Genomic DNA, 26,177 nt, shown 5'->3' with positions numbered 1-26,177 from the left:
GCAACTATTTTTGTTGACCTTTGTCCATGGAAGGTCCCTGCAAAATTTCATTGAAATTGGTTCAGGGGTTTTGGAGAAGAAGATTTTTGAAATTTTAGTCAATTTGACCCTTTTTGGCCCCGCCCCTCAGGCCCTTGGGGGCTTAGGACTAAACCAGCAACTATTTTTGTTGACCTTTGTCCATGGAAGGTCCCTGCAAAATTTCACTGAAATTGGTTCAGGGGTTTTGGAGAAGAAGTCGAAAATGTAAATTGTTTACGGACGGACGACGGATGACGACGGACAAAAGGCGATCGCAATAGGTCACTTGAGACTTTGTCTCAGGTGACCTAAAAATGTTCAAGAAATATTGAGCAAGTTCCAGCACTTTTAGATGATACACGTAGAAATTTCCCAGTAACAAGCACTAAAATGAATCCAGAACTTCACATCGACTGTCGGAGCCATTTAGTTATCGCTGTCTGATTTAGAGGGTTTTCTGGGTTAAAAAAATTTGGAACCCCTTTCCCAGATTGGTTTTCTGAATCAACCTTTCATTTTTGATAAATGTTTAAATCAATTCTCATAAACAAAATCATAAAACAAAGAAATTTTATGCAGAAATGTACAGTAGATAAATGTCTGGAGAATAAAAAAATCAATACCTAATGTGTGTAACAGAAGCATTTGTCAGAGACAACGTGATAAAAGTGAGAACATAGAAGTATTGGTGATAGAGCAATAAAATTGAGTGATTGGAACAAAGGGTACTAAAATTATCTGCAGACTAATTTTATATTGGGATTTGGTACCTAGTATACAATATCTCCCTATACAAATGTTTTTAAGGGACTCGATGCTGTAAAAAAACTGCAAAATTATACAGCTAGTTGGAGCAGATAATGGGATGCCAGTTATGTATTATACACACTGTATCAACTTATACAACTGGGTGGTTGATAGCAGAGAAGGGGACTTCATGCATGTTTAAATGTTTAAACACTGTGCATGTACTCACTTCTACAGCTGGGTAGACTATATATAGCAGAGAAGGGGACTTCAGACATGTGTGTCATACAAAATGTACCAATATATACAGAGAAATGTATCTGTTTTGTTCACACTGTACTGAGTTATACAGCTGGGTGGACTACAGGTGGGAAATCATGAGCATGCTAACTTACATTATTAATACAGCTGGGCAGACTATGGCTAGGAATTCATGAGCTTGCTAACTTACATAATTAATACAGCTGGGCGGACTATAGCTGGGAAATCATGAACTAGCTAACTTACATTATTAATACAGCTGGGCGAACTATAGCTGGGAAATCATGGGCTAGCTAACTTACATTACTAAACTCCACAGCTGAGTAGTTTACATGATGTGTGCAATATTATGACACCATGTCCATAACTGGGATATGCATGTGTGAGTAACATTATGATATTAATAGGTTGATAGGTAAGCCTGTCAGTCCCCACACATTAGTTCTGTCTTTCTGTCCCGCTTCCTGTCTGGGCAGTCACTGACACAGGTCAACGTGTCCTGTGGCAGCCAATCTAGTCAACAGTTCTAGTCTTAAAATTCCTGTAATATCCCCAGGTACTGGTCATAGTATCACCTTCTGGCCAGCACCTTTGTGTCCAAACTGTCATGTCCACATATGGTCACATTATCAACTTCAAGGCCTGCCCCAACCTTCATCTTGTTACGGGTCCTTTCGGTATCAACCCCATGTAAACCTTGTATAACTAGCTAGAGACTGTTTCTTTTTGTTCATAACAGAACACACATTGCAGCATTTGCTGCATGCCACAAACTTAACACAAATTATAGATACAATGTTCAAGATAGCATACACCCTTAACTCTGAAACAAATTATTGGTATAATGTATAAGACAACATATATCTCCAAAACTGTAACACAAGTCATGGACATATTGTGTAAGGTAACAATAAAATCTAAACTCTAACACAACACACAAACAAAATATGTAAGGTAGCATATAACCTTAACTCTAACTCAACACACATACAAAATATGTAAGGTAGCATATAACCTTAACTCTAACACAACACACAAACAAAATACATAAGGTAGCATATAACCTTACCTCTAACTCAACACACATACAAAATACGTAAGGTAGCATATAACCTAACTCTAACTCAACACACAAACAAAATACGTCAGGTAGCATATAACCTTAACTCTAACTCAACACACATACAAAACTAGACACAAGTACTCCAAGAATGTTAACAGGTACAATGTGTATAAAATGGCCGGACATGCAATGAGAGAGGTCAACAATAACTGATTAACTTTATGAGGATCCACTACACCTATCCCCTCTTATAACACCTACTCCACTAACGTACTGTCAGCGTAGGTTAGCCTTGTTGACCCCGTGAAGGGGCCATCAACAACTCTTTATCACCTGGACAGGTTTTTTCTACGAGGTGTGGTAAGGCCCCAGGTAGATGCAGCCTGACCCAGGTCCGTACAACCCCTGGGGGTGGGTCCTGATTATTAGCCCACCTCAACTGTCACCTACACACTTACACACTGTCAAGTGTCGACAGGTCAACAATTGGCCACAGATTTATGTCCCTTGGAAATACATGTTCACCACAATGCCGAAATAAATAAAAAAGAAATAATTATGTAGCAGATCAGTGTCCAGTACAAATCAATATCTTATGATCAATTAAGTTGTCTGTGACAGGTAAATAAACAAGATGACAATCACCTGCAGGTGTATCCTTTGTATCCCCGTTTGTAAAGAGAGACATCAAAAAGTCGCCCGAATTCCGAACATTAATCCTCCCGTTCATTAGCCATTAAACATTCGACTTCATTCAATTACAAAAATATGAAAACATAAAAAAAAATCCTTCTGATTTATTTTCCCATATTCTAAGGAACAAGATGAAGAAAATCCTTAACCAATCTGTGCATTTTGACATCTTTTCAACTTGAATAAACATTATTGCCCGCCCTTTTTTCACTTTTGATATAAATAGGAAATTACTCTAAAGAACTTTCTTTTCAATTTGAACCAAAGGAAACACTTTTGTATTTCAATTCATAGGGCCAGTTTCTATTTTTAAAATGTGACCAATATTATGAGTCTGCATTTTTTGAAGGAAGAAATCTTGGTTGTTGCTCTCAGTGACCTCAGGTGTCTATCGTTTGTGTATTGTAGAAATGCCCCGATTCATAATATATGAGAATTTAATATAACAAACACTCCAATTATATTTTGTCCAGACAAAACAGGTTTTGTGAACAGATTAACAGACACAGGTTCTAATCCACCGTGTACATGTAAACAGGAATACCCATTGTTATACACTGACATAAATACGTCCATGGTCAGCAATCTGGTTTATATTGTGTCATAATACAGATTTAAACCGTTGTTCTGGTATTGGACTTACGAAATACTTGTTGAAATCTCTGGACGGAAAGACCCAACCAAAACAATTAGAACCGTAGTTAAAACAGGGCTATAATGACACTCCAATACTGGTGCCTTACACCCTTATGTGATTAAGACTATTGTTATTCTCACACTTGATATGACTGACAAGGGTCTGTGATGTCTTTACATTGGGGATACCTCAAACAGATCGGTTATATTGTCATATGTCATCAAACAGGACTATTTTTACATTATTCTTTGACCTGTGAGTTTTTGTCCGGAAATGTACGTCTTGAAAAGGGGTTTCAACCACAAAGTTCCCTTATTTTAGATTTTATTTTGTAAGGTAGAATCAATGTAAAGTAATAATCAACCGGACGTCCTCGGTGAAGAATATCGTCCCCAATTGTACGATAAAAAAATCTCTCTCTGACCTGTGGCTATTGTCATACATCTGGAAAGGATTTTTAACCACAAAGTTCGCTTCTTTTTGAGTTAATTTTGTAAGGAAGGACACAAAAAAATAATTAACCCAACATCTTAACCAACTGTAGGATTTAAAAGCGTATCATGTTTTTCTAGAATATTATGTGAAAGTTTGTTGGACCAGAAGTGGTCTGATGATGTTTTTAACTGTGATATGTTAAACAATGCCTAAATATTCCACAGTATTAAATCAAACAGGAATAAAAAGCGGTATTGTGTGGATAGTTATTAGTAAATGGGTCAAGCGAATTAACAAAATGGTCAAATTGTGTTTCAAATTATCAGATCATTATAATTTGATGCCTTACTCCCCATGCGATATCTCTTTCTGAAGACATCACCAAATTCTTGCCTTCTCAGTAAAATTGTCTCATCAATACCCTGTCCATGGTCCGGATACCTTTTGTACAGACATGTTTGACCTCTAGGGCAAGAATAAATGACAGCCCCCTACAGCTAAGGTCATCTGCGCCTTTGTAGACTGTAACAAGACAAGGTCGCCGTGGCCTTTGTACAGCATGTAGACTTAAGCCTCCAATACACTGTTACCAAGACCTATATGTATGCATAACCAGTATTTATGAAAACAGGACATAAAAATAATGTCAGCTGTCGGATTTGGCTCGGCTAGGTGGGTGTTTCGCCATACAATTTGAAGAAGTCTGGAGCCAAACTGACTTTACCAGCAAAGGAGAAGAAGCTCTTTCATACTTTCTTTGTTTGGCCAGGGTAAATATCCATTTGTGCAAGCAATACACAATTTAGGACCAACAATCCGCTTCAAAGTCATTCAAACTTGTTTCAAGTGTCCAGCCGAGGAAACGCAGACGTGTCTCATGCCCTGAAATCAGCATGACAAGCGCATATCACAACGACTCAGCGCGGCGTTATGAAGGGACTAATGACCCGGGTGTCAAATGTTTTGTTTTGATGTTTACAATGATGACGAGGTGAATATTGAAAATGATATCTAGCCGTGACTGGGTGGGGGAGAAAAGTGATAGAACAAAACCACCAGAATTTAAATTTGACTGCACACAAGAGTTAACCCACAAAATTTACAACTGTGGTCTCTTTTTTTTAAGTACCGTGCTTTTAATAAATGTTTTTTCACAATGCGTATAGTACCTGTGGAACTTAAAACGCCAGTCTGCGGCTATAAAGCATGCCTCAAACATACTTAATGAATTAGCTAACCCAATACAGCTAGTCATCTAATTGGGTTGGAAGTTTATACCTTGTCATTTCATACAGGTGAAAACAGTCACACCTCTTTGATTAAAATACAAAACAGCTACCTTTTTAACCAGCAATTATCTTGTGAGTGTCACGTCAAAGTAAGTTCCCAATTTTAAACATACATTATTTATGGATGCAAGCCAAATGTAACTGTTAAGAAGCGAGCACCTTCGATCTGTAGATATCCATCTGTGTCAGAGCCTGGACCATGATAGCCTCCGATAACATAGAAACTGTCATTACAGGTAAAATATTACCTGGATCGGTGCCTTACCTGGAGCGCAACACCTACGCAACCTGATCTAAGTATCCTGCCAACAAAATGTAAATTACTTCTCTTTTAAATTGTATATCTACATGTCGAGTTTTAATGTCTTGAAAATGGAAGAAAAAAAAATCATGTTATAAATCTATTTTGCCTAAATGAAATCAACTTTATTTATAAATATGTTTGATATGAAATTTAAATGCATTTTGTCTAAATGAAATCAAATATATTAACCTTGAGTATACTATTAACAATGTCACATTACAATGCTATTTTAGAAGTGTTGTGCCTAAATTAGAGACAACTGCTGGAAACTGACATGCTAGGAAGACAGATATATACCAAAAGGACTCCTATTTTGTACTGTAAACAAACCTTTCATACAATATCTAATAAACTTTGTTCCTGGCAGTTCACCAGAGATTTCATTTTTGTGTACAGCATTGAGACACCAAGCAGCTTGCCTTGCCTGTTGCCCATCGCCTTAGGTGGCAATTATGTAGTGAAACCCTTTGAACTAACACAATGAGGATCTAACTGGCTGCTAACTGCTGCTCTTCATACAAAGACCCCCATTTTACTACCCATACAAAAACAGGGCTTTCTGTCAGAACTGGCAAGTCATTCAGACTTTGTTCTCCGACTACTGTTAGTCAAACTAGAATTACTGTAAACAGGATTTTGTTGCTGCAGTTTAGTTTGTTCGCTCTCTGTAAGGAAGTCAAATTTACATCACATAAAATGACTGGGTATACTATGTAGACAACATAGTGTACACAGTCATGTTATGTGATGGGTGAAAATTTACAATGGGCCAAATTTCCCAATATACAGTAGCAAAACAGATTATAGATAATGTTAACCTATATAAGCAGAGCTAATTTTTACTTCTAAAAAACGGAATAGGAGAAAAAATGAAAACAGAACCTTTAAATCTGTTTGCAGAAACTATGTGGCAAATCATGTCAAGGTATGACTGGGGTGTTTTAAGTTAAGATTTCCTGGTACAGAAAATTCTATTGTAATGAAGATATTCATCTGGGACAAGATTTACCCAATGAAGTAAAAACATTGTTGCCCTGCCCACAAGACCTGTGTAGGAAGATTTTCTGATCTAAGCACAGAAGTATTGATTTCGTGATTCACTACCGAAACAAATTGAACAAAAAATGTTTTGACGTAAAAGAGAAATGGCCGCTTATGAAAGTGTATTACTTATATTACACATACCGGGACCTCAATCCCTGAACTTGATGTACAGTTACACAAGAACAGATCTATACTAAATAAAACACACCAGTATATGGAAACCCAAAACTAAGACATCAAACAGAATGTTTTCCTGTGAAAGGTTAGCGTTTTTTTACTTGCATGTACTGCAGGTTTCTTATTCAAAGATCTGGCAAAACAGTCAGCAATAATCACGTCACTGACATTTGTGAAGAGAAAATGCAATTCCGAACATCACTTTCAGACTCAGTAGCTACTTGGTTTGTTTGGTGAGTAAATAATATGCAGTCTGTAGCAGTCATGAAATATATCGGAGAGAATGTCTTAGAAAACATCTGAGTCCTAGATCCGCTTACATCATTGTCTGTGCTGAAACTTGTCGACCCGACATCTCTAAAAATGCACCAATCTCGATACCATTAATTTCCATCATGCAGCTGGTATATTCAACGTTTCCCAATCATCCATACACTCTATAATACCAGAACCTGTTATACCACTTGCATCTATTCCAACTAATTAGAGGCTCAAACAAGCTTTTCCACATCCCGACACCCCCCATTGACTTTTATACAGGACAACTGTCCCTGATATGGAGACTAATTGGTCAACTTCAACACTCCAAGTCTTGTTCTACAATCATTTCACAACCAGGAGATGGAAATAACGCCTAAAAATATGCCCAGCAATACACTAACTAGTACAGCTTACATACCAGAAATGACTTCCACAGTCAAGGATTTAGATTCCGCCGGAAAAAATTAAAGTGGAATTTACAGAGTAAAAATATGCTTCACTGATATTTCTATCACTACATTAACTATGTGCTATGATTTCTGAAAGCGATACAGCGTAAAACTACACTTCCTACATTCTCTGATACCCTGTGTAAGTCACCGAGTGCTTTGTCATTAGAGTGTGACATGTGGAGAGCAGCAGATAGAGGCAGGCTAATAGCCTAATATCATAATTTATATCGCCTTAAGGATCCCTGTACCACTGGAAACAAAACACTAGAGAGTTCCACTGTAGACCTTCATACATTGGTTTGCTTCATCACTTTAGTTTTTTTCATTTAAGTCCTGCAAGGTATGTTTTTCTTTGCAGATTTATCTAAAGCTATAGTCATGCTGGAAAGAAAGTTTCCAGTGAATATAGTTACATTTTTGGGAAGTGGTGAGAAGATCTTTAATGTTTCTTCTTCACTCGTGCACTGAATACTCCCAAGTACACCAGAAAACCAACAAACGGTATGATCACACACCTTCATTTTCGTACAATGCACTTTTTTCAAAATATGAACCACAGCATTTTGAATTTAAATCAAACCAAGAAAGAGTTTGAAATAACATCAGATACATATATATGATTTTAGTTTTATATTTCAAGATAGCTTTCTGTAGCATTTTTATATTTTATCAAGTTTCAAGAAAGTCATCATCAGAATTTAAAGATTTTAAATAAAATCAACTTCAAAGCTGGAGAAAATGTACTTAACAACAGTGCCCGAGAGGTTTGTTTTATCACACTTATTACTGTCCTTACATGTAGGTTTAGATCCTGGTGTCATTATCTCTATAGCTGGCCTAAAAAATACTAATCAAATTATATAAAAATCGCCAGGTTGATGCAGAAATAAGCCTCTTTCCGTTAGATCTCAGCATTAGCATCGCCTCCAGTAAGTCAGGGCAGAGATCACCCTAATCAGAACCCTACATGGTCCATTCAGCCGCAATGAAACCAGTGGGTGGCTGTTCTTCCTACACCTTCCATTCTAGCGTCTACGCCTGTAAATATTGATATCAGCATGACATTTTTGTATGAGAGTTTATTAGGTAAATTACTGCTGTGGCCACCGTTCAAGAAGTGTCGTTAACCTGCTGCTGACCCTTCAGGTGGGGACACAACTCTCAGTGAATCTCCGTCATGTGTTAAGTAGAGTCCCACTTTGTGCAGCTGTACCTGTTGCGGAATCTTTTTCTAATGTGTGTAGTTCCTTTAGAACTGCTACGATGCATGCTATCCGCCCTAATCTAGATATGTACTGTAAGATACCGTCATAATAACGGGGCTAAAATCATTTAGGAGCTCTGTGATGGCTAATTATTGATATTTTTAACATTTGAGGCAGATTATGCGAACTTATTACTGAAGTGCTTAAGGGACATAGGAAAAACTGTTAGCCCAGGGAGCGAACCGCTTAAATACCCATGTCTCAGAAATAGCTCAAACATATCTCACAAACATCTCTCAGCCGCAGGAGGCAACAAGAGGCTGATACAATCTGGAGGTTTCTTTCAATAAAATTTGAATTGAAATAAATTGTAATTTATGCATGTTTTTCTAACTTTGTTTAATATAGACAGATGTATATCACACAGAGTTATCATATATCACATTTCAAATTGAAGAATCTCAAAAAATCTTTTAAAGAACTGATGTGTTTGAAATTGAAGATAGGGCATTTTCATCAAACCTGCCGTGGCACGCAGGCCGATCTTCTAAACACAAGCTGATTCACTCCTTATACCTATTCTTCATCACAAAAAGTATAGAGAGCCAGGTTTTAAGTCAGTTTTACAGATTTCAGTTTTGACACTGGTGTCTGAACCTGCTGTAATCTCCCTATCCTCGTAACAACACAATACTGTAAACAATTACAGCCATTAGACTGACTTATAAACCTATACACATACATGTTACAACACTTGAAGTAATCAAAATGCTTATTCAAAGGAAAATATGTGAATTAAATAAATTCATTCATCCGCAGTCAAATGCACTCAGTGTAGGCCTGTCACAATGACAGAGCAGGCGAGGTTTTTGGTACTTCATATTATTCTATATGGAACATGAAGGAATTTGAAAGTGATTATAATAATGTGTTACTGAGTTCAGTCGGCTCACATGACAAACACAAAGAAACACAGCTTAATTCACTTGTGAAACGACATAATCGTTAAGACGAAAAGCAATGTCAGATAAAAAGGGTCCGAATTCCCTTTTCTGCATCTTCTAATTGTTTCATTAAAGATGACTTTCAACTTACATATCTGATTACAAAAAATACTGCTGTGCATTTCTTCAAAGTACAAACATTTTGTCGATTACAATCAAAGAGTTGTTTGTCTAATATCAGATTCCAAACAAAGTTATCATCAAATTATGTCCCAGATTTAAACAGCCAATCAGAAGCAAAGAAAAAATGTCACCCATTAAGTGCTGTAATACATCACTTCTGTTTAACAAATGTGGCCAAAATATGTTGTCAAAAAACTCAACCGCTTATCAGAATAGATTTGTAGCCTTGTTAAAATATATTCAGAAATCATACACATCTTCGTTAATTATCAAATACCTGCACTATACCTGTACTTGTATTGTAGAAGTTGTTGATTTAATTTTATTGACATTTGAAAGTAATTTTTTATTGTGATACCAATATATAAAAAGAAAAATTCGCAACAAGTCTTTAGTACTTTCATCTCGCCAAGGAGATTCTTTATAAATTTCATGGGAATATATATATGTATATATATATATATACAGATGAACTATAGATACATTGGAAAATGCCAAGAGGACCTTCCTTTCCATACAGGGAAAAGCGACAAAAAAGTACAAGAAGTTCATATATCGTGTGAAACTGTTCCCCTCACAATGAGATGCTGACGATGCTAATCAACAATAGTAAAATAAATCCGCATAAAATAGAAAGAGGCCACGACCTTTAGAGGTCATACCCTTCACACATGAAGATGTACGATGGTTGGTTGTTACAGTAGAACCAGGAATGGATTTCAATGACACAAAGATAAAAAGGTCCTTGGTTGTTTTACGATACAGTGGGAGGACAGAAATACGGAGACCCTATAACAAAAACACTGCCATCAGATTTATCACGAAAGTACAATAAAGGATAATGTGTTTATACATTAGCTTACATCTCTTTTACTTATTCATAAGCTGGTGTCTTTATCGCTGGTCTGTGACTATTTCCATGTGAGGTAGACTTGGTAGACAGTCATTATATAGCTCATACATCACCGTTACTTACCACTTCCCACATCATCAATTCAAAACTGAAATCTGTGATCATCACGCACATTAGCACATTTACCTTAATTTACATAGGAATTCCCTTCACCCTTTGCCTCATACATGTTTAGCTTTTACTGGAAAACATGTATAGAGTTCAGGGAGAGTTCATTACTCAGCATTACAAAAAACATATCAAATTAACGACCTACAGACAGTTTTGATTCTTCAATCAATGCATCATTTACATGCTATCAATTTAAGGCTACCCATAAACTTTGTCCTAACGATCAAGATGAGTTGGGAATTCATCATCATTGATTTACATTAATCAATATTCCTTAATTTCTGATATTTTTTTTACAAAACTTGAAACCCTTTTCTTCTGTTAAATGTGGCTTTATATTACAGGAAATGATCATTTGTGGTCATAATTGCTTTTTTTATATCGCTGAGCAGCTGAGAGACATCAATGGTCCAGTAGTGTTCCAGCCGTGTTTCTTGATGAGGTGCTATCTGAAGGGCAGATGTCTGTCCGCAGCAGTCAAAACCTCACAGGGGGGTCTTCTCACGAACCACTCACAGAGTCAAGCTTGTACATGACCAAGACTACACATGGCTCTGAACCTGCCTGGAACCACCAGGAGTCACTCAGGAGTCACTGTGTCCTTTTTTTATCAAAGCAACACCAGGAAATACTTTATGGTCAGAAAATATAATTTTATTAAGTTCTTTGACAAGAAACTTTTCAAATGTATTGGTCTGAAATTGTCTTCTGCTTAATTCATAATTTACAGACAATTATTACTATCTTTGTTCTATCAGTGAAGGGATCTTAAGTGCAGTACCTTTAATGGTAAAAATTTAACGGGAATATCAACTTAACACATTTCTCAAACCAAAATCACTCTATATCTTACTCACATTTTAACACAATGACTAAACCTATTTGTTTGCCGTTCTTTTATCATCCAAATCTGACCATGGTCACAATACCACTCGGAGGAGATATAAATATGGCATTTCAGCTCTTTTACATTTCTCTTGATAATATTTGCCCATAAACCTTACGGCATGGCATGAATGAACTACAGCAATCATGGTCATGAAGATGCTTGTGAAGAGTTCTACCTCATTTTACACCAATAATGTTATATCTCATAGACAGAAAATCAATTGCTTTTTTGTGTGTGTTTTTATCTTTTATATGTGAGTCACATGCATTACTCATGGATCCTGTAAAACGATCACTTGATATCGGAGTAAAAGGGATCGGATATTGATATTATTCAAGGCTGCAACATTTAACCAACACCAGTTGTACTACACTGATTGGGTAGCCCTGGTAATAGGGACATGTAAGGTGAACACAATTAAACCTCTGAGTACCACGCATCCACAAACTTCAACTGTAACAGATCTCGCATTCTTACAAATCTCTCAAGGTCAAAGGTCTTACAAGGTCACAAATTTCTCAAGGTCACAGATCTCATAAGGTTTGAACATCTAAACTAGAAAATGTTGAAGACATTAGTGCTCTTTTTGCCATGTGGTTGCAAATAAATAGCAAGTGACCTTGGCTTTGAACTTGGGACCCTCAAATATCTAGGAGTTCTTATACTTGACCTTTGTTCGACTTTGACAAAATCTGTGGGGAATGAAGTCTGCAGAGTCATGCCAATGAATTGAAACAAGACGTGACGCATTGTGATGGAAATGGGTAACACTATCATTTTTTTTAAATGGCAATACTCTGATGAGAATATTTAATAATGTCTTATTACAGCAAACAAATGAAGGTAAATGTTTGTACTTGAATTCAGAGTAACATTGTCACAGGATTTTCAGCAAATCAGATTTAACCAATTAGGATGAAATCCCAATAACCATGTAACAGAACATACAAGGATTTGCTGATTCAATAAAAGGTGTAAAATCCAAGCCTTATAATGCCTTGAAGGCAAAGCCTAATATGTAGAAATGATGAAATAATAAAATCTTTGCACGAAGGAAATTACCAACGAAGGAGCTTGACGGCTAAGAACGGACGTGACGACAAAGTAAGCAAAGAAGCCACATGTTTTTTTATAATCCATTTTCAAAGTCTACCCCATAGAAAGCAAAGCGATTTCTCATGGAAATCAATTTTGTGCTATATAATCCCTAGGGCAGTACAGGGTCTGCCTGGCTTTTAGGTACGCCCTATGGAGGACGAGTGGGCTCTGTGACTAAGGCTTGAGACTTATACTGTAAGACTAGCATACGCAGTCCGTCTGGAGCTTCCCATCAACCCGTCAGATACGATGAACATCGCCAGATTGTTTTCCTGATTTCTAATGTTATATAGGACTAATGTTGAATCTATGCAAAAGTATGAAATATGGAAATAATGGCATGAGATCTTTATACACAACACATTGACCTACTTTTGTGTCGGAAATTTACCGAACTACCTTTACCAACCCATTTCAACCTTCTTTATCGCGCCCAAGATTGTCAACGATGCCATCAACGAAAGAAGGGCAAATTGTTGTTCGAGGTAAATGAACTGGTTTAGATCCGAAATTTAAAATTAAATAAATAAATAACTGTATACATATCTGTTTTACCAGTGCCCCAGTGAGTACTCAGCGTTGAAAGCCATCGTAAACAAAAACATGGATTAGTCCCTTCGCACACTTCCCTTCCTTCAGTCATCAACAATAAAATGTGTACCGTTTGGTGTTTTTTTATCTCATTCACCCCTGAAATTTTATAATGAACTATTCCAACCCTTGAATTGGAAGACTTCAAATGTGTCTTCAGGGGTGAATGAGTTAAAACATGAGCTGACCTGTTCAGCCCCTCTGTTTTGTACCTTCATCGAATGTGCTAAAGCCACAACCATGTGATTTTAAATTGATCATGATTGAGCATTGATAAATTAACAAACAGGGCCCCTGTCATGTTATATAGGTCGTAGTTTTGTTAATTATACATATAGTGCTGAAACCCAAGGAAATGGAAGCTACCTGGGGAAGATGATGAAGTAAAGAAATTAGTTATATTTCCTTCTATGTTCATTGTTTTTCTATGGATCAAATTTGGTCTGACGTTGACTTCCTGGCCATCGAGGGGTTATGTATTGTTAGGACAGAACATTTCTGCAAAAAATATCTACATTTTCACATAAAATGACATACATGCCAGCTTTTAACAGATTTTCAATGTAAAAGTCAAATTAAAAACTTAAGCTCTAAAAATAAATTATCATATCAGGGTCAAAATGAAAAGCTGTAAAACAAATGGGTTGATCAATTTTTCTTCTAAATTCTTAAAATCCTTAAATATGCACTCATAATTGAATTTTGCACTTTTAAAAATCAAATAATTCATCCATTTTATTAGCTTTCCTACTGATTTCATTCTATCTAATTAAGATACAATGACAATCAAGGAGATCAAAATAACACAGCCCTACAGAATATTTCAAAAATTTAATAGCAACATAACCTTTTATCTTCAAATGCTCTTGGCTAATTTCCTGGTTAATAAAACCCCTTATAGATTAATAACGCTAAAAGCCTATGTAACCGTGATGATTTGTTCATTACTCAGCCAATGACGACTTATTTTGCGTGTACTAATTTGTATCAGATCCAGATGTATCGGTAGCAATGTCAATGTACAACCCTCTAGCTCCAAACATCAGTTCTGAGATGGCTCCCCCACACATTTTCTGAAGATATACGACATTAACGGGAAAGAACGGTACCACCGACAGCCTTGGTTTTGCTACCATCATCACTCAAACGGTACTACCTCACATCTAACTGGGTAAATCAGTTAGTTATGTGGGTCTGTTAAGCAAGTATTGTACAGATTTCATTATTAAAGATTTCGTTTTTAAATGCGATTTCACTATCAAAGATTTCATTTTGAAATGTGATTTCACTATTAAGGATTTCATGCTGAAATGCTCAAAACCAAAAACATCGTAAACATTTTGGTATCAATCTGACCTAATATCTCTTTAGGTATATATACGTAGATCAGTTCGTTGTAGGGATTGGTTAGAAAATATTGCATAGATTTCATTATCAAAAATGTCATGCTGAACATATGATTTGACTGTCGCAGATTTCAAGCTGCAAAGCACAAAACTATGAATACATTTTATTTTGATATTGATCTGAACTTAAGACCTCATAATTTCCACTAAATGAAAGGGTATGCTTAGCTGTGGGTTTTTTTAGGATGATTACGGGGTCTTCGCCCGGGAGGTGTGACCACGTATCCCAGGAATGCCTTCCCACAACCAATCAAGACGTCTGAACGCTGCCAGGAAATGCTACCTGATAATTGGCTTTGTAATGAAACAATTAAATTGGGACAAGACACTGTGCCAATGTATTCAGTCTGTTCTACTAGCAAATGGATGTTAATTATAAACTTAATCATCTAGGGATCTCATTGTGTAACACATAATATACATTAATTAGATATTATTACATAATACCAGAAATTGCTGGAAAAACAATGCTGTCATCATGGCCGTGACAGCAAACCCATTAGGTTTATACACTCATCACGAGACAGGTGGTTTTTCAAACCCAATTTCCTGGCAGTGCATCAATTCCTGCATAAAAACTGACCAAACTTTGAGCTGAAATCATAAAAATGAATAGGAAAATGTTAATGCGTTATTATTTTATTCAAAAATATCATCACATACTGACACTTCCATCCTACATTATAAATGTTTTAATCTGCAGTTTCTGACCTTGAGAGACGAGTTTATTAAGGATTCTGACCTTGAGTATTGATTTCTAAAGAACAATTATGATTACCAAAGCTCAAGGTCTCTCATTAACAGCTACAGTGGGGGAAGAGAGGGACAGTGACTGGGGTAGGGGGGGGGGGGATACTAATACTAGAACATGTTGTGCTTCCGTGGAAACTAAAACGGTTCTGGAGACCATAATTAGGCTCTTCTACAGTTCTAGTGTTTATAAACAAGAAAGTGTTGGCTATTAGCCTGGAAACAGGTATAATGAAACATCTTCATAATTATTTCTAATTTTCACGAGCCATACAAGTTAATTTCATGGGTGCTGCATGTGGTAGACACACAAGGCTGAGAAAAATACATTTAAGTTGTCGGAGTAAAGCTATCTGACAAAGCATCAACGGCTTGTTGTTAAATGTACTTGTTTACAAGGTTGAAAATAAGCGCAGATCCAAATGGCCATTATTATCAAAAAACCAAGAAAACGTGTAAGAGGTTCCTTGTTAACCACTTCGGATTGAAGAGTGTGCTTGATAGATTATGAAACTGAAGGAATAAACAATTTCAAAAAAAGTTTAATTTAAGAAGATGGATAAGATTTCTATGTTACGTAATGCATACAAACTTTGGCTGTTCCCACATATCAACTGGTATCAAAGAAATTCCTTTCTGTTTCAAGCTTTTAATGTTGTGTTACTTGAATTACACCTTTGAAGATACAATCAGTGTTGAGAATATACAACCCATGTGAGGTGCACTATCGGTCACACTGCCCCGCCTCCTTCCCCCACCCCCTNAGGTGTTATTTCCTTATGAATGTTTCCGCTTACACAGGAATTTTGAAAAGTTATATGGAGATTTGAATTTAATCTCGGGACAGATTTAAAAAAAATTCAAACAAAGGTATCACTGTCCTATTTCACAGATTCAGCTAGAGTATTGAATGAATATATTTAAATGAAATAAATCTGGGCCTTGCCTTGGAGCGATACACCTGTGTCGCAACAACACAGCAGGCATGAATGGACTCGGTTGATCTAGGGAGTGCAGCAAAACCTAGGCCAAATCAGTAACGAATGAATCAATAGTGCTAATGACATGCATCAAGTAATTGTCATGTCAGCAACATCAAAGCTACAGGTGTGTCTTTCACCTGTACAAAGTGAAAATGTTCAAATCAGACTGAACTATTCTACATAACGTCCATCCTTATCATGTTTGAAATCTAAAAGTAAATGATCCTCGTTTAGCATATAATTTTTCTAATTGAATTCTATTTTTTCCTAATTAAACAATAAAGTAATAATTTGACCTCTTTATTAGGCAATAAGTGTATGCCTAAGTAATAAGCCCACCAATGCTAAAAACAATTCAGTAGAAATGCTAACAAATACCATCACATTGTCCTGTAAAAAGCCCAACCCCTATTTTAAATCAAGCATATGTGTTTGCTCTATTGGATTTGTCAAAGTTGCTGATGGAATTCTTTTTTTCCTAAATGAAAAGAAAAGCTAACCTTATTTATCAAGTAATAAAGCTTATAACTGGTAATAAGACTTCCCACGCTACATAATATTATAGTTCAGTAGAAATGCTAACAAATGCTACTGGATTGTCCTGCAATAAGGCCAAAACCCATATCTTGCATTTGAGTCAATTGTTTGTGTGCACATGTTCATGCTTATTCCATTGGCTGTGTCAGGGTTGTATTTAAGGGAAATTAACCTTACAGTGCATATACCTAGGAGATTCTTCACCCAACATATACCTGATTACCTAACAAACACAGTCCTGACAAGTATATCATTGTTTTATGTCCTTCAACAGAACAAAATTACCTGTTTGTCAATTTGATAACTATTCAATGACCTAGCTGTACTTCCGTTACTTGCCGTCTCCGGCCATCATCATTAGCATGCACGACAGACAACACTTTCACCTGGCCACGTCAGAATGTGCATTAAAACTACAAATAAGGAGAATTTATTTCTCTACGTGGGTTAAAGTCTTTCCGTCACAGCAGTGCATCATATTTCCTGACTCAACAAAGTAATATCGCCTGGGACGGAATACCTGAGTGGAATTCTCTGCTCTGCTTACATAATAATTTCAATTCAAAATGTTTAATATACCCATCATAAATTAATCAACAGGTGCTTTTCATTTGAATTGCAAATAAAATGATGAGATCATTTTGAAAAGGTACTTAATATATACCTAACTTCAAGTTGTATAGAAAGTACGTTCATGCTGTAACAGCGTCTTGTAGCAAATCTGATGTCGAAAGAATTCTTGTAATCATTAAAGTAGGAATATTCAAATTTATTTATATTCTAAATAAGTTTGAATTAAAAGACAAACCATGACTAAAGGCAACCTTCAACACTGCCAACCCTTCATGTCGGTCTCAAGCTGACTTTGTGAGATTGAGTTTCTAATGCTAAAGGGAAATTAAGTTTGAGCTGATCTTCAAAGTGTGTCTGAAAAAAGGCCTGAAGAAAATGCATTTCAGTTGTTCCTCAGAGAGCTTTTGACAAAACATATGTTTTACAACACTGAAATTGATGCAAGGTAGCAGAGAATCTTCAAGCTGTAGGAAACCATAGGATCCATCATTGTAGTCAAAAGGTTACTGGTTTCTAAGTTTGTGTAGGAAGGCAAACAGTAACATCTCTGCTTGTTTTTGTTCACAGCTAATTTGTTGGTCAATAGAATACTTTATCAAGATAAGTCAATTACACCTGTAACAGGTGTGCCGATCCTCTAGGCCTTAAACACAGGTATCAGTTCCTTAACTTTACCACACAATTAAACACAAACAATTCCCCCTCAACAAAAAATGTCCATCAAACTGGTGACACGATTGTCCCTGTGTGTCCCTATCATAACTAAATTGACCGTTGGATGATCATCGCTACTTAGATAATTCAGTCAGGTGAAAATGCTGCCGATCTGATCACTGTGTGTAATTGACATCTTTGACAACACACAGGTCGGGGATTCTTTGCCCCCCTTTTTCGCCACGTTACAATATTTCTTATCAAAAGACATGTTTACTTCAAATTTCTTTTGTTGGAGAAGGAAACCGATACCGAACGACTGAAATCAAAAATTAGCACAGAATTGACAGAAATTTTGAAGCTTGAAAAAGTGTAACACTCTCTTTCATTACAACAAAAGAACCCCAAGCTAATAAGTGCTAATTTATCAGATTATTATCTCTTCTAATTTCAGAAATTTTACAGCGAAAACTGTCCAGAAAGTCAACGTATTACTCTAAAATCACCCATTTGACCTTCGAATACAGAGGTCTCCAACTTTAAACTGATATTTAAAAAGAAATAAGGTTATCACCGGGTCAGAAATATCAATGTGCAATTCCTTTAGAATCTGGGTGTAAGCTTTAACACTGCAAACAGTGATTTAAAAGACCATCTGTCAAAACACAGATATCGGACCAGGTCATCAACCTTTCAACCGCACAAACAAGTTATTATGGGCGGGACATCTACTACCTGGTCTAGAGCAATTAGATAACAGGGATAGTTAGATCTACAAAGGTGTAAAAAGAGAATCTAAATTATCGTATTCATACATTATTCAAACCTAAGGCGACACAGGATGGCCACCCTAGATGTGAGGTGATTTAAAAGATCTTAACTAAAACATTGTCCACACGAACACCCCATTATCAAGCGCAGTGGGCTATCGACCATTATAACGACACATTAAATCTGTATATAGGTTAACCTGACTTATAACAAGGCCTGCTCAATTTTGACTTTCTTTTTTTGACCCCTGAAATGTCACAAGCCATTTGCATTCAGTTGACTATAAATTGTATCCTTTAAAAAAAGTTTTATGTTGAACTAAGGAAGTGGCGGAAATAGGAGCTCTCCTTATCAAACTTTCATCAGAAAATTTACAAAGTGACATTTAAATTCAGGTGTACCCCAGAGGTTTTCGATTTGACCTTGACTTAGATTAAGTTTTAAGCACTAGTGTGCATTTCATAAAAAAAGTGACATCTTCAATGCAACCCTTTATCATTTTTTTTCCAATCATCGTGACATTTTCGGGATTTGTAGGTTAATATTGTTAAAAGACCATTAAGAAATTGTTCCAGAAATTGACAAAAAAGTCGTAACAAAGGGCACAACTTACAGTTATTCAGCACTTACTGTTTCTACTTTATAACAAATTGCACAAAAAGTGACTGACAAAAGACATATTGAGAAATTAAAAATGATTTGTGAGTAGAGAATGCCGTAAAGTTGTTCTGTCACAGTAATCATCCATGTGAGCTGTACTCCATTCAGCAAGTGACGACACTTATCACAAATATCAGACAGAATGTATTTACAGGTTGGATAAAGGTATTTGACAACTCTGTGACATAATACTGCAATACCTGGGGCCGATTCCATTCAGGAACGTGACACTGATGAGTCACGGTGCGTATCAGGCCTATGGTGTATTAGATATTCTCACATTGAACAGGTACACTTGTATATATACATGTCATCAACCGGAATAAAAAGAACACCTCTCTAAAACTTCAAGTCTTAATTTCCTACCAATGGTATCCATTACTAAAGTCATTTCATAAAATTTGTGCCTCTTCAAAATTTCAAGTCCTAATCTCTTGCTGATGATATTCATTACAAATGTCATTTCATAAAATTGGAGAAGATTTTGAAGGTGAAACGAGTCACAGGTGTAACTACAATACATGTGCTTTTAGTTTCAATGTCAGGTATACTGTACCTGTAACGAAGTAGGACGCCACATACTCTACACATAACTTTAGGACTGATTTCCATCTACTAACCCCCATTTAGTGACACGTAATCTGTTTGAACTACTATCAAAAACGAACACTTTCACTTCTGTGTAATCATTTAAAAGTACTCCGTGACCTGTTTAAACGAAAACCTGAAAAAGTTGAAAACCTATAAACTGTTAACTTATATATTTAAGTGGTAATCTTATTTTGGCGCTTTCTGCACTTTAAATATTCACCTAAGTTATGACTGCACTTATCAAAGTTTCTGCATAGTGTGTTTACTGACCACAGTGGAAACTTGCCATTGACGGTTTCTGAACAGAACAATATGAATTAGCCAAGGATGTTTAATGAACAATTTACAACAGAATATATTTATCACTTACTGCTTGGACTTCTGTCAGAAAAATTGGTGAATTGTAGCTGGGGTTTTACCCCAGTATTTCCCCTGATCAGCAATACGGCATTTTCCTCCGATATTGTTTATTACCGGTGAATTGTACCTGGATGTATGCCCTTGCCCAGACCCTGACCAGAAATACCCAGTGACCCTGTCGAGAGTACGGTTTGTGTGAAGCTTATATCCTGGAGATATCTAGATCCTATACAAATCTCCAAAGCTGTAATCTTGTGTCTTCCATCATCATTAAATGGCCATCACCTGGGTCTACCTGGCCAGTCTCCTGGGTATGTTACCCCCACCACACCACAATACATCCTTTCCCCTGTACAACCTACCCCTGCTCACAGTAGTACCTCCCAGTTTCTTTGTAACTCACATACCTGCCCTCAATCCTCCTAAAGTCTAAAGCCTCTTTGGACAGTTATCCGTTTCCTTACGGCTACACCAGCTCTAAATCATCCCTGTCCCCCTCCCCCTCTGTACCCCCCTCCCTCTCAATACTGGTCATTAAATCTTACTGTCTCAAAATGTGAATGCTCAATCTTCAATTACCTTACAAAATCAATATAATTGCAACACAGTCCATGGGAATAAAATGTATTTCTACACATGGAACACTATATATTTATCCCAAATTTCACAATTGTATTTTATATTTACGATAATTTTTATTATCACAGTTAAAGCATTTGACTGTTTTACTTTCCGTTAAGCTAATGATGCTAAGAGAACAGTAAACACCCTAAGGCTGGGATCCATCACACTCTATGTGTGGTCCTCATTTCTAATTTACACAAAAAAAACTGTGTTATAATCTGTATAGATTATTGGGCTGTATGGATTGGGTAATTAGCCGGCTGGATTGTGTCATACATGTTATCTCACACAGCAGCGGTCAAAACATCATAGTGCTCTACTGTATTTTGGAATAGATATTGGTCAGTTTGTCTGACAACAGGCAACACTGGACTCTCTGTTGTTCCCAGCATGAACTGTCTGTACCATGATCGATCAGTGTAACAGAGATATTGATAAGACTGTCTGTGACCACTGGCTACTCACTGGACACACTGCATTTCTGTATTAATCTCTAAGGCTGACCACTGACCATAGCCACAGTGACCACACTGCCTTTTCACAGCTGTCATCGGTCAGGTTACACCTCTTCTATTCAGACGGGTGACAAAGACAGGTGACAAAGCCGCATCCAGTGTTAGACATGGAAATATTTTCAAAGCCATGTAAAACCATACACCCCACTGGGACAAACAACAGTTGCTCCAGAGAAACACATTTCTACAGTTTCAGCTGGATAATTCAATAGATTTTTTCTTTCAATCACAAAATATGACTTTTAGACAGATATTTCTCATACGAGAAACATTCCTCAACTAACTGGGTTTTAGATACAAACAATTTTGAACTCTGACACTGAATTTGTCTCCATTTTTAAATGTACATGTAGATTTAAGACATGAAATGGGCATTTTTTAATAATTTTATTGTAATGAGATTATATTACTCCAGATTGTCTGATTGGAAAGGGAAAGTGGGGAAATCACAGAATATTATGTAAGAGTCTGAATCATCAAATTTGCTTGCATTTGTCAACGGATGATATCAATCACGTGAGAAAATATATTAAAAATTCAAATCTAACTCTCTTTCAACAATACTAAAATTGAAACTAGATATAGTCATTGAATACAAAGGCTTTAATTTTAATTAAAATGACAAATGGAATGATGACAGAGTTATGAATGGGTTTTTATTGTCCACCTACGCTATCTAGTGACATATTGGCATCGTCTGTATCTATATCACCGATATCACAATTCTGACAGTCTGAATGATGACAGATTGAAGAGTTTTTATTGTCCTGTTCAAATTGATACCTCGCTTTTGTTGGAACACTTTATAGTACATCCTGCTTGCAATATATCAGTGACAATTTGTCACTGTCTGCATCTACATCTATGATGCTGCGATCCTTTCCAGCCCGAAAAAATATTAATTCCTTATTATACTCATGTCATCGATATATCAAACTAAGTGTCAAATCGATATTCCCTCCTTGCCAAGGAAGGTTGTGCAGGTTCCACGGACACTTCGTCATGAATTTTATATATACATTCTAACACTGTTTAAGAATCCTATACCTTCAAATGATTCCTAATCAAATCCTGATACTAATTGATCCTAATTTCTTAACAAGTTAAAAGCACTCTGACACATCTTTATAAGCATCACACCTACACCAGTTTTCAAGTCTGATTTGCTCTAATTTCGTTACAGGTTATCATTTCCAGTGACGTTTATTAATCTCACACCTGTAAACCTTGGCCCCGATTTTGTAACACTTGTTTATGATACCAGCAAGCCTGTAGCCTCTCCGTCATTAATATCAGAACAGGATGACCAAATTTATCACCAGCTACTGGCAGCAGCCATGCCTGATATGGCAGGCAGAGTTGGTCATGTGACCCGGTTTCTTTGTCAAGTCTATCACTGGATGGGTCATTTATAACCAGGGTCTGTGGTTAACAGACAGAATCTGAGTGACCACTCTGTTTACTTATGTCCAGCCCTGATAACCAGAGGTCAGTGGTAAAAACTGGACATCAGAACTTAATGATGAGAGCAAACTAAAATGTCATGCAAGAAAATTACCTTGCCTACATTTTCCAATCTTTCGACCAGAAACTTCATGACGAGCAGAAATTAATCAACATTGTGACGAAAATAAACTAAATTACGCCATCATCATCTTTCGAAATGTTTAAGAATGGACAGGATATGGGATGAGACCATATTAAGCCCCAGAAAGTATGACCTTGACTACATCCCCAATCCCTTATATTCACATCAGCGTAGGATAGCTGGGACAATTCATGTGAAAAGGAAATATCATGAATACTAGCCAATAAAAGCAATGAAAATTCCTCATTCACAATTTCTGATGTATTATAGTTTTATTACCATACTACATGCCAAACTAACACAAAACCAACATTTATTAGATTTGAATCAGGATAGTTGTCAGGGAGACCAACCACTTGTTTTCTTTTGAATGTAATTTGTTAAAACTCTCCATGTAAAACTTCTGTACTGCATATCATTTTCTCAATGTACAATTCTCGAAATATTTTTCATGAAAATCATATGTAGAAAACAACGATACTCAACTCATTCATCTTCCCTGAAACTAGCCAACTAATACTATTAGCCATCTGAAATAACATCTGAACGTTCGAACATCCAAAAATGTAAGTGTAGTATATTTTAAGATATTAATGCTATGCAAATACCATATAAGGGCGTCTTGATTGTTTCAACATTTATTCTCAGCGGTATAGTCATTATATGTAATTTTGTAAACTGACAAAGAAAGTCCTAATTGGACCTAAATTTTGAACAGAATTCGACAATTACCACAAGTCATTGACATTACCCACAATAATTTACCTGCATACATATCAGTACCAAAGCGATATTGTATAACTTCCTGAGGCAATAATTGCGATATTATTTTGTTTCCCGTCATCGTTAAAACTCCTACACTTTTTTATAAATGTTTCTCCCACATGGTAGCATCTAGTTTCACAGACTGTATACGGCAAAATGGATGATAATAATTTCGGTTTTATTGTCTTGAATCTCCCGATCATTAAACCTGCATACAGTATGGTTTTCTGATGAAGCTATTACATCGATGCTACATGGACTATACGCGCCATGAAATGAGAGACTGCCTTAATTGCCATTAAACGCCCCTTGGGAACCTCACTCTTTACATATAATGCTGGACCCACATGAAAACTGTGATGCACTAGTACTATTTTTTCTAAAACGTGATGCACTGTAGAGTTTTTTCTTTATACTATTGATTATCTTTGACAGTAATGTTTTCTGTGCACTTCATCCAAAAGATTCCTTCAGAGAGTTATTTATTCATTAGTCGTGTTTTACCAAACGATGGATACATGACACTTACAGTTTGTGCACCGACTTGGAAACTCGCTTGTGGGGTTTGCTTTTGAAATTTCAGTGGTTCAATAGTGGAACAGAACATGTAACAGCTTCAAGTTCTCCGTGAAACCTGAATATGTGACATAATGGTTCCCTGGAAACTACAACCAATCCTCATCACCATTAACTATTTTTCCCCTGAAGTAATGATGATACATGAAGTAAGAAGTCGATGGAACATTTTACCATAAACTGCATACTGTGTTGATGGGTCGTTCAATAAACATTTGGTTGTTTAAGTTGCCGATTTATTTTTCCTTCCTGTACTATAACTTAAGAAAACTACATTTTTCCCCTACACTTCTAGTCAGCAAATGTGTTTTGTGGCACACTTCATCCCCCCCGAGTTCTCCGGGTCATTAAAATGTTTGTTATAATTCTGAGATTCCCCTATCTGCCTTGTTCCTTGTTTACCTTGTTTCCTCCACATGTAATGTGTATCGCACCTTGCCAGAATTCAATGCAACACAAAACCATTGCCCAGTACAATAACCACATAATTCTGTTACTGGAGGCTTCAATAACCAATTTCTCTTATCTGTTTCTGGGACAAAATTACCTAATGGTGTATGGTTTCATTACTCCGATTTCTAATTTCTGAAATCAATTTCATGTTATGGCATATCTACAAAAGAAATGATGAGGAAATTTGTATCCAGTGCGGCATACATATCTATCACGGCACACAATCTAGCGAGGATCTCATTGCCAGCAACTGCAGCACTTTCCAATAGAAAGGATAGTTTATCTTATCTGGTGCCACGTTCTTGTGAGCCTCAGATCTCATACAGAGTTTTTATGTAGGTAAAGGACAATTCTGTTGATAAATAAGGATGGGTAACATTTAATGTGTCAGGTTTTATAGATACACGGCAACCTACGGTACATGTGATTACTACAGATGGTTCAGGGCTTAAACTGAGATTCTAGCTATGTACATGTACTTGTAAAAAAACATATTCGCAGATGCCAGATGTTGCATTTTTTCGCTTGTTTTCTTTTGCCGATAATTTGTCCAATTCATGTTGTAAATTTCAATCAACTAACACATAAAACTCAGCTCGGCTAATTTTACAACTGTGTACAACAGTTCAAACTTCTCTACCGGGTCATAAAAACATTAATTTGACAGGTTTCTCGGCATGTGTCCTTATAATTATCAAGACATGTCATGTTCATGGCCAATTATTGACCAATAAAAACAATGAAAACAACCTCATACTGTTGACAAGAAAAAAAGAAAAAAATTGTCATGTCAGAATTTTGTGAGTTTTTAAACTGTGTCCATGGCCAATAGGTCCATCAAAAGATTACAAGAAGATAAAAATTCCTCGACAAATCATTTTCATATTGTAATTTCTCAGATTTAAGATCCAGCGAAATTTCCTATCAAGTTTGCACTTGTTTTTTTTCTTCCTATACAGATTCTCCACTGATATGGCAGTTTAATAGGATGCAACTGATATTGCAATTTAACTCATTCACCCCTAAAGACACATTTGAACTCTTCCAATTCAA

At 36.4% G+C, this 26,177-nt stretch overlaps 1 protein-coding gene across 7 annotated transcripts in view; it reads right to left on the bottom strand.

Moving 5' to 3' along the window:
* LOC110447185 (protocadherin Fat 1-like) overlaps positions 1-26,177 on the bottom strand; it is a 150,489-nt gene that overhangs the window by 82,806 nt on the left and 41,506 nt on the right. The window lies entirely within an intron of this gene.

Source organism: Mizuhopecten yessoensis, unplaced genomic scaffold, assembly GCF_002113885.1.
Source record: "Mizuhopecten yessoensis strain PY_sf001 unplaced genomic scaffold, ASM211388v2 scaffold3229, whole genome shotgun sequence".
In the NCBI taxonomy this organism is placed as follows: Eukaryota; Metazoa; Mollusca; class Bivalvia; order Pectinida; family Pectinidae; genus Mizuhopecten; species Mizuhopecten yessoensis.
The sequence above is the reverse complement of the archived record's forward strand: the minus strand, read 5'-3'. Positions and strand labels throughout refer to the sequence as shown.